Raw genomic sequence first — 13,650 nt, forward strand, 5'->3', positions numbered from 1 at the left:
GTATGGGTTTAGGTTCTGCTGTGTGTACTGGTGGTTGACTGCCCCCCAGCCCAGAGTGTGCATGGAAAATTATCTGGCAGCCTCCCTGACAGCAAGCAGTGATAGTGCCCATGAAGGGGACCTTGTTGGGCCCGCCCCTTTCACGGTTATCGCTTCTCGGCCTTTTGGCTAAGATCAAGTGTAGTATCTGTTCTTATCAGTTCGCTTGCTTCTCATGCCCCTCTGGAGACAGCTGGGCTGGGACAAGTGGGACAGCTCCATCCCTTACAACTGGAACACTCCCTGGTTCTATGGGGATGTTGTCCGGTTTGTGAGGGAGCACCAGCTGGAAGGACTGAAACCAGACCTATGGAAGCCAAAGACAATCCACAAGCTCATCCGAGCTAAGGACTCGACCGAGCTGGTTCCGGGACTCCCCGCAGCCACTGCAGAGACAGTTTGGAACAATGTGGCCTCAAAGCGGCTTACCAATGGACACAAGGACTTGTCGTGGATGGCCGTCATGGGAGGTCTCTCTCGCAGGTCATTCATGCATGCCCGCAACCTGTGCAAGACCCGGTACTGCCCCCGTTGCCCCTACGTGGAGGAAACATCTTTCCACGTGTTTTGGCAGTGCCCCTTTGCACAGGGTCTGTTGGACGCCCTAGAACAGGAACTCAGAGACTCAGTGCCCAGGAGCTGCCTATCGTACCATTCGGTGCTTTACGGCCTGTTCCCTGGGACCCACGACGTGGAGGCCATCCAGGAGGCCTGGCGCCTTATGAACTGTTTTAAGGACGCAGTGTGGCTTGCCAGGAACCGCCTCGTGATCAACAGGGAAAACATGTCCGTCCGGGACTGCCGCAGGTTCATCAAGAACCTGCTTAGAGACTATTCCATCTTGGACAGCTCGGCCGTTGATGAGGAAGAAGAGGAGTGAAGACCCCTCTCCTTCTCCCAAGTCTCCCTGAAGATACAGCCCAACAGTTTGGCCCTGTGATCCGCCCCCTCCCTACCCCCACATAGTTGCCCACACCCCTACCCCGATCACAGATTGTATTATTTGGTTTTTGTTTGATCTCTTGTGCCTCTATATTGCAGGATTGAGCTGAATGTTAGAGTAGCATGGTGTGCGATGTATAGCTTAGGGAACCTTTGCTGTGTATTGTACTATCATGCTTTGTGTGACTGTAATTTATTGTACGACTTGTAATGACTGAACGGAAAATAAAGCTCTTTCAATCAAAAATCTGTTCTTATCAGTTTAATATCTGATACGTCCCCTATCTGGGGACCATATATTAAATGGATTTTTGAGAACGGGGGCCGATTTCGAAGCTTGCTTCCGTCGCCCTATGCATTGACCCGATATGGCAGTATCTTCGGGTACAGTGCACCACCCCCTTACAGGGTTAAAAAGAAAGATTCCTACTTTCATTGCTACCTGCTTGCTGGCTAGCCAGCTAGCCAGCCCTGTGGGCCTTGCTGCTGCTGCAGCCAAAAAACAAAAGGTGGTGCTGCTGCTGCTTCTGCTGCTTCTGCTTCTGCTTGTGTCTGGCCCCTGTTGGAGCGTCCAGGCACAGGACTTCTGCTGCTGCTGACTAAATGGCCTCCTTAATTGGATCATTTGAGTAGCCAGCACACCTGTGCAGGTAGGGCATGACATGATAGGCAGCTGCCTTGATAGCGGGTGGGTGCTGAATGTTCCTAATTGACAAAATAAGATTAATGCTTATGAAGAAATATAAAATCTCATCCCTTCCCCAATATCGCGCCACACCCCTACCCCTTAATTCCCTGGTTGAACTTGATGGACATATGTCTTTTTTCGACCGTACTAACTATGTAACTATGTAACATAACATGGGGGGGGGGGGGGGGGGGGTCTCCTGGCTGTTCACACAGGTGTGTCATTGCTGTACATTGACCATGCATTGCTTCTGTGGTATTGCAAAGGCAAAGACAAATGCTTCCAGCCATCCATTGCACTAATGGATTGGTCATCAGCTGGCTGTCTATGTCCCGCATCAATATAGACCAAAGTACAGAGGGTTAGGCTATGCTATTGTGCACCTACCTGATGCATCAGAAGGTGCGAGGCCCTTGCTAAATTCTGTGCACAGACTTTGAGATCTATGCTTTAGACTGTATCTAAACCTGCTCCAACATGGACTGACATTCTGGCCTACTTTCAGCCGATGCGACTTGTCTGTCGCTGAACAGTCGCTTTTTATGTATTCAGCACCTATGTATAATGTTGTAAAAATGCTCTAGAAGCTAAAGTCGCAGAAATGTCACACATATTTGGCCTGCAACTTTCTGTGCGACAAATTCAGACAGGAAAAATCAGTATAAATCCTTAGAAAATTATCCCCCAGTGTCTCCATCTGCTGGCGGTATTGAATAAGCATTGCTGCACTGATGGGGTATGCATTAGACGAAAAAAAAGAAGAAAAAGAAGAATAATACGCCCAGAAAAGAGGCGAAAAGGAGAAAAACGTAAAAAAACGTGAAAAAAAAGTAAGAGGAAGAGAAGGGAAAAAAAGGTGGAAATGGGTTTAAAAGTGATTTCGGCGGAGAAATATATATATATATATATATATATATATATATATATATATATGCGCACACACACACATAGATATAAACGTATTCTCCGTTGAGATATTGCAGCCGCTGCTGTGTCCAGGCCCAGGAGCCTTAGCACTGTGCTGTGATGTCACTCAATACCACTGACATCACTAGGTGTAAACAACATCTCTCCTTTGCTGTGTATGTGACTATGGAGCTGTTTGGTGATGTCGTCTATTACGGCCTTCATAGAAGCAACAGGAGATTGTTGCATCCATCTAGAACCCTCAGAACTACAGTGCTATGATGTCACTCACTTCCACAGGCCTTGCAGAGTGTAAACAACAACAACCCAGCTTTGTTGTGTATGTAACCATAGGGATTTGTGATGTCACCTAGAACCTTCACAGCAGCGACAGCTTTATGAGGAGCATCAGCACTGCTCTGCCTGAGCAGAACCATCACCGCCATAGGTTGTCAAATAACCCGGATTTAACCCACACAGGTAAGTCCAATGGGGTGCAGGCATGTCCTCTATGCTTACAGCTTCCCGTGGGTGTTGGTTTGATACCGTTTGGGGACAGCCAAGGAGGCATCTGCAGGCAACAAAGGTAGGTGTGTGCTTGTGTGTGTGTTTCCTATGCAGATCCTAAGCCCAGTGTCACATGCAAGTAGGAGGAGTAAGAAGGGTTCCTGGCAAATCCGGGTTATGGATTGCATTTAAAAAGGCCCCGTGGGAGTGCAATGGGCCCCTGTCTTGCTGCTTAGCAATAATGGTATGGGTTTAGGTTCTGCTGTGTGTACTGGTGGTTGACTGCCCCCCAGCCCAGAGTGTGCATGGAAAATTGTCTGGCAGCCTCCCTGACAGCAAGCAGTGATAGTGCCCATGAAGGGGACCTTGTTGGGCCCGCCCCTTTCACGGTTATCGCTTCTCGGCCTTTTGGCTAAGATCAAGTGTAGTATCTGTTCTTATCAGTTTTCATGCTGGTGGGGATGGGTGCTGCATGGAGGATGCAGGTGTACCAGGGCTTTCCGGGGCTGGTTCTGAGGAATCAGCTCGACGGCTGCCCCGATGTGACCTGTTCCCTCCGGGTCTCGCCATGAGGCTGAGAGGGTCTAGAGCCGAGGTACTTTTGTGCCTCGGGGAGTGGTGACCCCGAGGTGCCGAAACTCACTGGGAGAATAGGCTCACTGAGTTGAAGCACGGGCACCATAATCTCTTCACCTTGTGGCACTCACCTCTTGATTCCCGGCCTTCTGGCTAGGATCAGAGAAATTTTTATAGATCCGGCCGGATGTCCGGGCAGTATATCTGCACACATTCACTTATTTATTTATTTTTTTGTCTCACTGTGTCACTTTTTGCGTGTTGTGTGTTCACAGGATTTGTCAGGATGCGGTAGCCCTTCTGGGTGTCCCTCCTGGCGGTCTAGGGGAGGTGTGTGTGGCCATTAGGTTCCGCACCTCCCTGCAAACACCCCGGGTACCCCTGCTTTGGCAGGGTACCTACCGTAATCGGCTCTGCGGGCAGATACCTTGGCCAACGCCAAGGGGGATGCCGGGAGCATTTGTGGTCCCCTAGTAGCTTTGGCGAAAAGGGACATCGAACCTGGAACCTCGCAGGTACCTTTTGGTCCGGAGGCGAAGGGTAAGGTTTGTTGGGGGGCCTCTCTCCTATCGGAGAAGGGCTTGCGATAGACCGCATCCTTTGTGCACGTTTTTTTTAGTGTAACACGTTTGCACTTTTTCTTGCACTTTGGGTGAATCGAAAGCACGTTCCTCGGCTAAAAAATATAAAAAAAAATCTGTTCTTATCAGTTTAATATCTGATACGTCCCCTATCTGGGGACCATATATTAAATGGATTTTTGAGAACGGGGCCGATTTCGAAGCTTGCTTCTGTCGCCCTATGCATTGACCCGATATGGCAGTATCTTCGGGTACAGTGCACCACCCCCTTACAGGGTTAAAAAGAAAGATTCCTACTTTCATTGCTACCTGCTTGCTGGCTAGCCAGCTAGCCAGCCCTGTGGGCCTTGCTGCTGCTGCAGCCAAAAAACAAAAGGTGGTGCTGCTGCTGCTTCTGCTGCTTCTGCTTCTGCTTGTGTCTGGCCGCTGTTGGAGCGTCCAGGCACAGGACTTCTGCTGCTGCTGACTAAATGGCCTCCTTAATTGGATCATTTGAGTAGCCAGCACACCTGTGCAGGTAGGGCATGACATGATAGGCAGCTGCCTTGATAGCGGGTGGGTGCTGAATGTTCCTAATTGACAAAATAAGATTAATGCTTATGAAGAAATATAAAATCTCATCCCTTCCCCAATATCGCGCCACACCCCTACCCCTTAATTCCCTGGTTGAACTTGATGGACATATGTCTTTTTTCGACCGTACTAACTATGTAACTATGTAACATAACATGGGGGGGGGGGGGGGTCTCCTGGCTGTTCACACAGGTGTGTCATTGCTGTACATTGACCATGCATTGCTTCTGTGGTATTGCAAAGGCAAAGACAAATGCTTCCAGCCATCCATTGCACTAATGGATTGGTCATCAGCTGGCTGTCTATGTCCCGCATCAATATAGACCAAAGTACAGAGGGTTAGGCTATGCTATTGTGCACCTACCTGATGCATCAGAAGGTGCGAGGCCCTTGCTAAATTCTGTGCACAGACTTTGAGATCTATGCTTTAGACTGTATCTAAACCTGCTCCAACATGGACTGACATTCTGGCCTACTTTCAGCCGATGCGACTTGTCTGTCGCTGAACAGTCGCTTTTTATGTATTCAGCACCTATGTATAATGTTGTAAAAATGCTCTAGAAGCTAAAGTCGCAGAAATGTCACACATATTTGGCCTGCAACTTTCTGTGCGACAAATTCAGACAGGAAAAATCAGTATAAATCCTTAGAAAATTATCCCCCAGTGTCTCCATCTGCTGGCGGTATTGAATAAGCATTGCTGCACTGATGGGGTATGCATTAGACGAAAAAAAAGAAGAAAAAGAAGAATAATACGCCCAGAAAAGAGGCGAAAAGGAGAAAAACGTAAAAAAACGTGAAAAAAAAGTAAGAGGAAGAGAAGGGAAAAAAAGGTGGAAATGGGTTTAAAAGTGATTTCGGCGGAGAAATATATATATATATATATATATATATATATATATATATATATATATATATATGCGCACACACACACATAGATATAAACGTATTCTCCGTTGAGATATTGCAGCCGCTGCTGTGTCCAGGCCCAGGAGCCTTAGCACTGTGCTGTGATGTCACTCAATACCACTGACATCACTAGGTGTAAACAACATCTCTCCTTTGCTGTGTATGTGACTATGGAGCTGTTTGGTGATGTCGTCTATTACGGCCTTCATAGAAGCAACAGGAGATTGTTGCATCCATCTTGAACCCTCAGAACTACAGTGCTATGATGTCACTCACTTCCACAGGCCTTGCAGAGTGTAAACAACAACAACCCAGCTTTGTTGTGTATGTAACCATAGGGATTTGTGATGTCACCTAGAACCTTCACAGCAGCGACAGCTTTATGAGGAGCATCAGCACTGCTCTGCCTGAGCAGAACCATCACCGCCATAGGTTGTCAAATAACCCGGATTTAACCCACACAGGTAAGTCCAATGGGGTGCAGGCATGTCCTCTATGCTTACAGCTTCCCGTGGGTGTTGGTTTGATACCGTTTGGGGACAGCCAAGGAGGCATCTGCAGGCAACAAAGGTAGGTGTGTGCTTGTGTGTGTGTTTCCTATGCAGATCCTAAGCCCAGTGTCACATGCAAGTAGGAGGAGTAAGAAGGGTTCCTGGCAAATCCGGGTTATGGATTGCATTTAAAAAGGCCCCGTGGGAGTGCAATGGGCCCCTGTCTTGCTGCTTAGCAATAATGGTATGGGTTTAGGTTCTGCTGTGTGTACTGGTGGTTGACTGCCCCCCAGCCCAGAGTGTGCATGGAAAATTGTCTGGCAGCCTCCCTGACAGCAAGCAGTGATAGTGCCCATGAAGGGGACCTTGTTGGGCCCGCCCCTTTCACGGTTATCGCTTCTCGGCCTTTTGGCTAAGATCAAGTGTAGTATCTGTTCTTATCAGTTTAATATCTGATACGTCCCCTATCTGGGGACCATATATTAAATGGATTTTTGAGAACGGGGGCCGATTTCGAAGCTTGCTTCCGTCGCCCTATGCATTGACCCGATATGGCAGTATCTTCGGGTACAGTGCACCACCCCCTTACAGGGTTAAAAAGAAAGATTCCTACTTTCATTGCTACCTGCTTGCTGGCTAGCCAGCTAGCCAGCCCTGTGGGCCTTGCTGCTGCTGCAGCCAAAAAACAAAAGGTGGTGCTGCTGCTGCTTCTGCTGCTTCTGCTTCTGCTTGTGTCTGGCCCCTGTTGGAGCGTCCAGGCACAGGACTTCTGCTGCTGCTGACTAAATGGCCTCCTTAATTGGATCATTTGAGTAGCCAGCACACCTGTGCAGGTAGGGCATGACATGATAGGCAGCTGCCTTGATAGCGGGTGGGTGCTGAATGTTCCTAATTGACAAAATAAGATTAATGCTTATGAAGAAATATAAAATCTCATCCCTTCCCCAATATCGCGCCACACCCCTACCCCTTAATTCCCTGGTTGAACTTGATGGACATATGTCTTTTTTCGACCGTACTAACTATGTAACTATGTAACATAACATGGGGGGGGGGGGGGGGGTCTCCTGGCTGTTCACACAGGTGTGTCATTGCTGTACATTGACCATGCATTGCTTCTGTGGTATTGCAAAGGCAAAGACAAATGCTTCCAGCCATCCATTGCACTAATGGATTGGTCATCAGCTGGCTGTCTATGTCCCGCATCAATATAGACCAAAGTACAGAGGGTTAGGCTATGCTATTGTGCACCTACCTGATGCATCAGAAGGTGCGAGGCCCTTGCTAAATTCTGTGCACAGACTTTGAGATCTATGCTTTATTAGACTGTATCTAAACCTGCTCCAACATGGACTGACATTCTGGCCTACTTTCAGCCGATGCGACTTGTCTGTCGCTGAACAGTCGCTTTTTATGTATTCAGCACCTATGTATAATGTTGTAAAAATGCTCTAGAAGCTAAAGTCGCAGAAATGTCACACATATTTGGCCTGCAACTTTCTGTGCGACAAATTCAGACAGGAAAAATCAGTATAAATCCTTAGAAAATTATCCCCAGTGTCTCCATCTGCTGGCGGTATTGAATAAGCATTGCTGCACTGATGGGGTATGCATTAGACGAAAAAAAAGAAGAAAAAGAAGAATAATACGCCCAGAAAAGAGGCGAAAAGGAGAAAAACGTAAAAAAAACGTGAAAAAAAAGTAAGAGGAAGAGAAGGAAAAAAAGGTGGAAATGGGTTTTAAAAGTGATTTCGGCGGAGAAATATATATATATATATATATATATATATATATATATATATATGCGCACACACACACATAGATATAAACGTATTCTCCGTTGAGATATTGCAGCCGCTGCTGTGTCCAGGCCCAGGAGCCTTAGCACTGTGCTGTGATGTCACTCAATACCACTGACATCACTAGGTGTAAACAACATCTCTCCTTTGCTGTGTATGTGACTATGGAGCTGTTTGGTGATGTCGTCTATTACGGCCTTCATAGAAGCAACAGGAGATTGTTGCATCCATCTTGAACCCTCAGAACTACAGTGCCTATGATGTCACTCACTTCCACAGGCCTTGCAGAGTGTAAACAACAACAACCCAGCTTTGTTGTGTATGTAACCATAGGGATTTGTGATGTCACCTAGAACCTTCACAGCAGCGACAGCTTTATGAGGAGCATCAGCACTGCTCTGCCTGAGCAGAACCATCACCGCCATAGGTTGTCAAATAACCCGGATTTAACCCACACAGGTAAGTCCAATGGGGTGCAGGCATGTCCTCTATGCTTACAGCTTCCCGTGGGTGTTGGTTTGATACCGTTTGGGGACAGCCAAGGAGGCATCTGCAGGCAACAAAGGTAGGTGTGTGCTTGTGTGTGTGTTTCCTATGCAGATCCTAAGCCCAGTGTCACATGCAAGTAGGAGGAGTAAGAAGGGTTCCTGGCAAATCCGGGTTATGGATTGCATTTAAAAAGGCCCCGTGGGAGTGCAATGGGCCCCTGTCTTGCTGCTTAGCAATAATGGTATGGGTTTAGGTTCTGCTGTGTGTACTGGTGGTTGACTGCCCCCCAGCCAGAGTGTGCATGGAAAATTGTCTGGCAGCCTCCCTGACAGCAAGCAGTGATAGTGCCCATGAAGGGGACCTTGTTGGGCCCGCCCCTTTCACGGTTATCGCTTCTCGGCCTTTTGGCTAAGATCAAGTGTAGTATCTGTTCTTATCAGTTTAATATCTGATACGTCCCCTATCTGGGGACCATATATTAAATGGATTTTTGAGAACGGGGGCCGATTTCGAAGCTTGCTTCCGTCGCCCTATGCATTGGCCCGATATGGCAGTATCTTCGGGTACAGTGCACCACCCCCTTACAGGGTTAAAAAGAAAGATTCCTACTTTCATTGCTACCTGCTTGCTGGCTAGCCAGCTAGCCAGCCCTGTGGGCCTTGCTGCTGCTGCTGCTTCTGCTGCTTCTGCTTCTGCTTGTGTCTGGCCGCTGTTGGAGCGTCCAGGCACAGGACTTCTGCTGCTGCTGACTAAATGGCCTCCTTAATTGGATCATTTGAGTAGCCAGCACACCTGTGCAGGTAGGGCATGACATGATAGGCAGCTGCCTTGATAGCGGGTGGGTGCTGAATGTTCCTAATTGACAAAATAAGATTAATGCTTATGAAGAAATATAAAATCTCATCCTTCCCCAATATCGCGCCACACCCCTACCCCTTAATTCCCTGGTTGAACTTGATGGACATATGTCTTTTTTCGACCGTACTAACTATGTAACTATGTAACATAACATGGGGGGGTCTCCTGGCTGTTCACACAGGTGTGTCATTGCTGTACATTGACCATGCATTGCTTCTGTGGTATTGCAAAGGCAAAGACAAATGCTTCCAGCCATCCATTGCACTAATGGATTGGTCATCAGCTGGCTGTCTATGTCCCGCATCAATATAGACCAAAGTACAGAGGGTTAGGCTATGCTATTGTGCACCTACCTGATGCATCAGAAGGTGCGAGGCCCTTGCTAAATTCTGTGCACAGACTTTGAGATCTATGCTTTAGACTGTATCTAAACCTGCTCCAACATGGACTGACATTCTGGCTACTTTCAGCCGATGCGACTTGTCTGTCGCTGAACAGTCGCTTTTTATGTATTCAGCACCTATGTATAATGTTGTAAAAATGCTCTAGAAGCTAAAGTCGCAGAAATGTCACACATATTTGGCCTGCAACTTTCTGTGCGACAAATTCAGACAGGAAAAATCAGTATAAATCCTTAGAAAATTATCCCCCAGTGTCTCCATCTGCTGGCGGTATTGAATAAGCATTGCTGCACTGATGGGGTATGCATTAGACGAAAAAAAGAAGAAAAAGAAGAATAATACGCCCAGAAAAGAGGCGAAAAGGAGAAAAACGTAAAAAAACGTGAAAAAAAAGTAAGAGGAAGAGAAGGGAAAAAAAGGTGGAAATGGGTTTAAAAGTGATTTCGGCGGAGAAATATATATATATATATATATATATATATATATATATATATATATGCGCACACACACACATAGATATAAACGTATTCTCCGTTGAGATATTGCAGCCGCTGCTGTGTCCAGGCCCAGGAGCCTTAGCACTGTGCTGTGATGTCACTCAATACCACTGACATCACTAGGTGTAAACAACATCTCTCCTTTGCTGTGTATGTGACTATGGAGCTGTTTGGTGATGTCGTCTATTACGGCCTTCATAGAAGCAACAGGAGATTGTTGCATCCATCTTGAACCCTCAGAACTACAGTGCTATGATGTCACTCACTTCCACAGGCCTTGCAGAGTGTAAACAACAACAACCCAGCTTTGTTGTGTATGTAACCATAGGGATTTGTGATGTCACCTAGAACCTTCACAGCAGCGACAGCTTTATGAGGAGCATCAGCACTGCTCTGCCTGAGCAGAACCATCACCGCCATAGGTTGTCAAATAACCCGGATTTAACCCACACAGGTAAGTCCAATGGGGTGCAGGCATGTCCTCTATGCTTACAGCTTCCCGTGGGTGTTGGTTTGATACCGTTTGGGGACAGCCAAGGAGGCATCTGCAGGCAACAAAGGTAGGTGTGTGCTTGTGTGTGTGTTTCCTATGCAGATCCTAAGCCCAGTGTCACATGCAAGTAGGAGGAGTAAGAAGGGTTCCTGGCAAATCCGGGTTATGGATTGCATTTAAAAAGGCCCCGTGGGAGTGCAATGGGCCCCCTGTCTTGCTGCTTAGCAATAATGGTATGGGTTTAGGTTCTGCTGTGTGTACTGGTGGTTGACTGCCCCCAAGCCCAGAGTGTGCATGGAAAATTGTCTGGCAGCCTCCCTGACAGCAAGCAGTGATAGTGCCCATGAAGGGGACCTTGTTGGGCCCGCCCCTTTCACGGTTATCGCTTCTCGGCCTTTTGGCTAAGATCAAGTGTAGTAATACAGGAGATCTGGTCAGAAGGTACTCGGGTACCCCTCTCCTCGGCCTTGTGGGATCGCCCAGGTTTATTGCCTGGGCTTCACCCACTTGTTGCTATTGGGGAGAGGGCTTAGTCCCAGGGTAACGGGTTGCGATCGCCTCTCAAAGCCTTCGGGTGGAGAGAGGTTTGAGCGAATTGGCTGGTTGGTTGGAGCGGAGAGAACCAGACCAAAACACGAATGAACCATGGATGAAGATCTAGATCCTGGTTCGGTACCGGCTTATGCCCGGATTAAACACACTGTGCGGGTCATTCTCACAGGTGATGCGGCGGATGCACGTGGCATGAGGTTCGTGATAGAGGACGTGCTCGACAAGATTCTTAATGTTCGTAAGCGAGAGATTTTGGCCATCCAGGATTACCCTAAGCGGAGGATCTACGACTGCACTTTCATAGGGGAAGGCGTATTCTTAGATGCAGTAATGAAAATTCCAAAGCAAGATGATCCGAGGCTTAAGGGTATCCAAATTGTCGAGCACGTCCTAGATGAAACCAAGTTGATTGTCGTGAAGATGTACTCCCCTTTTGTAAATCAGAGAGAGATCGATGGGTTCCTGGCAGCCTACTTTAAAAAGGTGGAGTTCAGAGGAAAAATCATGAACGACTGTGGTGTCTGGACCTCAAAATGGCGATATCAAGTCACGTGCAACAAAGACCCCACCCTCCCAGGGGGGATACTATTACCGCCTGCTCGTTTTAAATTAAACAATGTGTGTGGCGACCTCTTTTTTGCGGGAATGCCAAACTTCTGCAGAAGGTGCCAACGTTATGGGCACATAAAGGAAAATTGTGAAAGTTCCTGTAAGAAATGTGGAAGCATGCAACATGAAACAGAAAAATGTGATAAGGGTTTGAGATGTAATTTTTGCCGTCACTTTGGTCACGTGTATGCTTTCTGTCCCCACAGACCAAAAAAAACCACAGAACAGCAAGGGCAACCCAAGAGAGACGTCCGGAGACCAGCCTGGGGAAAAGCCAGAGAGGAGGAGCACCCCCCACAAGAAGAGGTAAGCTGTGAGATGGAGACCACGGCCCCCCCAAAAGAACCCCAGGAGAAAGAGGCACAGGTGGAAAGGGGGACCCCAAATGAGAGGAGGCCGGGGAAGAGAAATGCGAGAGGGGATCGGGCAGATACCTCAGAGAAGGTGGAAGAGCGAGAGGTGCCCGATTCCACCCCGGAAGGTCCTCCTGCTCGGGGTCCCCCTGAGTGTGAAAACCCGGACGGAGTAGCAAAGGTGAAAAGACGAAGGGGCTCCAAAGGGCGTCCGGACTCGGAGGTGGTCCAGGAGGAGCAGATGGAAGTTCCTGTCGTGACGGGGGCTCCAAGTGAAGCTCCTCCACAGGTCCCAGCGGTGGATACCCCTCCTCCTCCCAGCCAGGAGGAGGTTTCAGGGGTGACCATCTCCGAGGTCCCGGAAACGGACCTAAGTACGCACCCGACCCCTATGGAGGGGCAAGAGGTGGACGCCGAAAAAGAGAATGGAGCCCAGAAGCTGTTCTTACCAATGTACTCCGTCTATACACCTGTGGTCTTGGAAGAGGGGGGCTGCTCGAGCGAGGGTGGTTCCTCTCCGGCTTCCTCTATGTGTACGGTAGAGTCAGAGGTGGGGGGTAACGAGAGCTCCAGTGCGCAATCTGGTTTTTAGTTTGTTATCTGAGCCTCCCTTTTTTTTACATCTCCAATGGCTGAGTTGTCCGCATTGTCTATGAATGTAAGAAGTATAAGTTCACGAGCGAAACGGGTTGCCCTTTTTAACTACTTGTCTATTTTTGCTGCTTCTGTGGTTTTCCTGCAGGAGTGCGGCATCCCGCATAGTTTAAATTATGAAAAGTATAAAAAAGATTGGGTACACGGTCCATCAGTCTGGTCTGGATCTAACGAATCCAGATCAGCAGGGGTCGCCATACTTTTTAAAGGAAATGCTTTTATTGATTTTATTCATGAGATTTTACCAGGCAGAATTTTATTGGTTAAAGCTTTTATTGATGGTATTAAATGGCAGTTTTTAAATTTTTATGGTTCACCCAATAAAAATGATAGAGCACGGATGTTAGAGATTTTACCCCTTTTTATCAATGATTCTGAACCTCTTATTTTAGCAGGTGATTTTAATTGTATTTTAAGGGGGGAGCACCGTTTTACCAATTCAGTAAGTAGAAACTATGATAAAACATCTTCTATGTTAAAAAATATGATTATTGATTTTAGACTTACTGATGTTTTTAAGAAATGCAATAGTATTTTACCAGAAAGAGACGGTGTGACCTGGAGCAACGCAAACTGCAGCTCCAGGATCGATTTTATCTTCTGTTCTTATCAAGTACTGCCTTTTAAGTGTGATGTTTTAACCAATGTTTTTTCTGATCACAAACTTTTATCTTTTAAGGTGAAGAGTGATTTTAGAAAAAAGACTGGGAGGAATGCCTGGAAGATGAATGTA

The 13,650-nt window shown here is 47.3% G+C and overlaps 2 non-coding genes and 5 pseudogenes across 2 annotated transcripts; all 7 read left to right on the forward strand.

The window, feature by feature from the left end:
- The first annotated feature begins 148 nt into the window (after nt 1–148).
- LOC130318830 (U2 spliceosomal RNA) lies at nt 149–266 on the forward strand (annotated as a pseudogene).
- A 942-nt stretch (nt 267–1,208) lies between these two features.
- LOC130318822 (U2 spliceosomal RNA) lies at nt 1,209–1,381 on the forward strand (annotated as a pseudogene).
- Nucleotides 1,382–3,474: 2,093 nt separating this feature from the next.
- Nucleotides 3,475–3,634, forward strand: LOC130318829 (U2 spliceosomal RNA; annotated as a pseudogene).
- A 657-nt stretch (nt 3,635–4,291) lies between these two features.
- LOC130318826 (U2 spliceosomal RNA) lies at nt 4,292–4,506 on the forward strand (annotated as a pseudogene).
- A 2,098-nt stretch (nt 4,507–6,604) lies between these two features.
- Nucleotides 6,605–6,795, forward strand: LOC130318833 (U2 spliceosomal RNA). The gene has a single exon (XR_008865277.1). It is a non-coding gene; the product is annotated as a U2 spliceosomal RNA (small nuclear RNA).
- Nucleotides 6,796–8,888: 2,093 nt separating this feature from the next.
- Nucleotides 8,889–9,079, forward strand: LOC130318819 (U2 spliceosomal RNA). The gene has a single exon (XR_008865271.1). It is a non-coding gene; the product is annotated as a U2 spliceosomal RNA (small nuclear RNA).
- A 2,051-nt stretch (nt 9,080–11,130) lies between these two features.
- Nucleotides 11,131–11,263, forward strand: LOC130318831 (U2 spliceosomal RNA; annotated as a pseudogene).
- Nucleotides 11,264–13,650: the final 2,387 nt, after the last annotated feature.

The sequence above is a fragment of the Hyla sarda genome, unplaced genomic scaffold (genome assembly GCF_029499605.1).
Source record: "Hyla sarda isolate aHylSar1 unplaced genomic scaffold, aHylSar1.hap1 scaffold_2075, whole genome shotgun sequence".
Lineage (NCBI taxonomy): Eukaryota > Metazoa > Chordata > Amphibia > Anura > Hylidae > Hyla > Hyla sarda.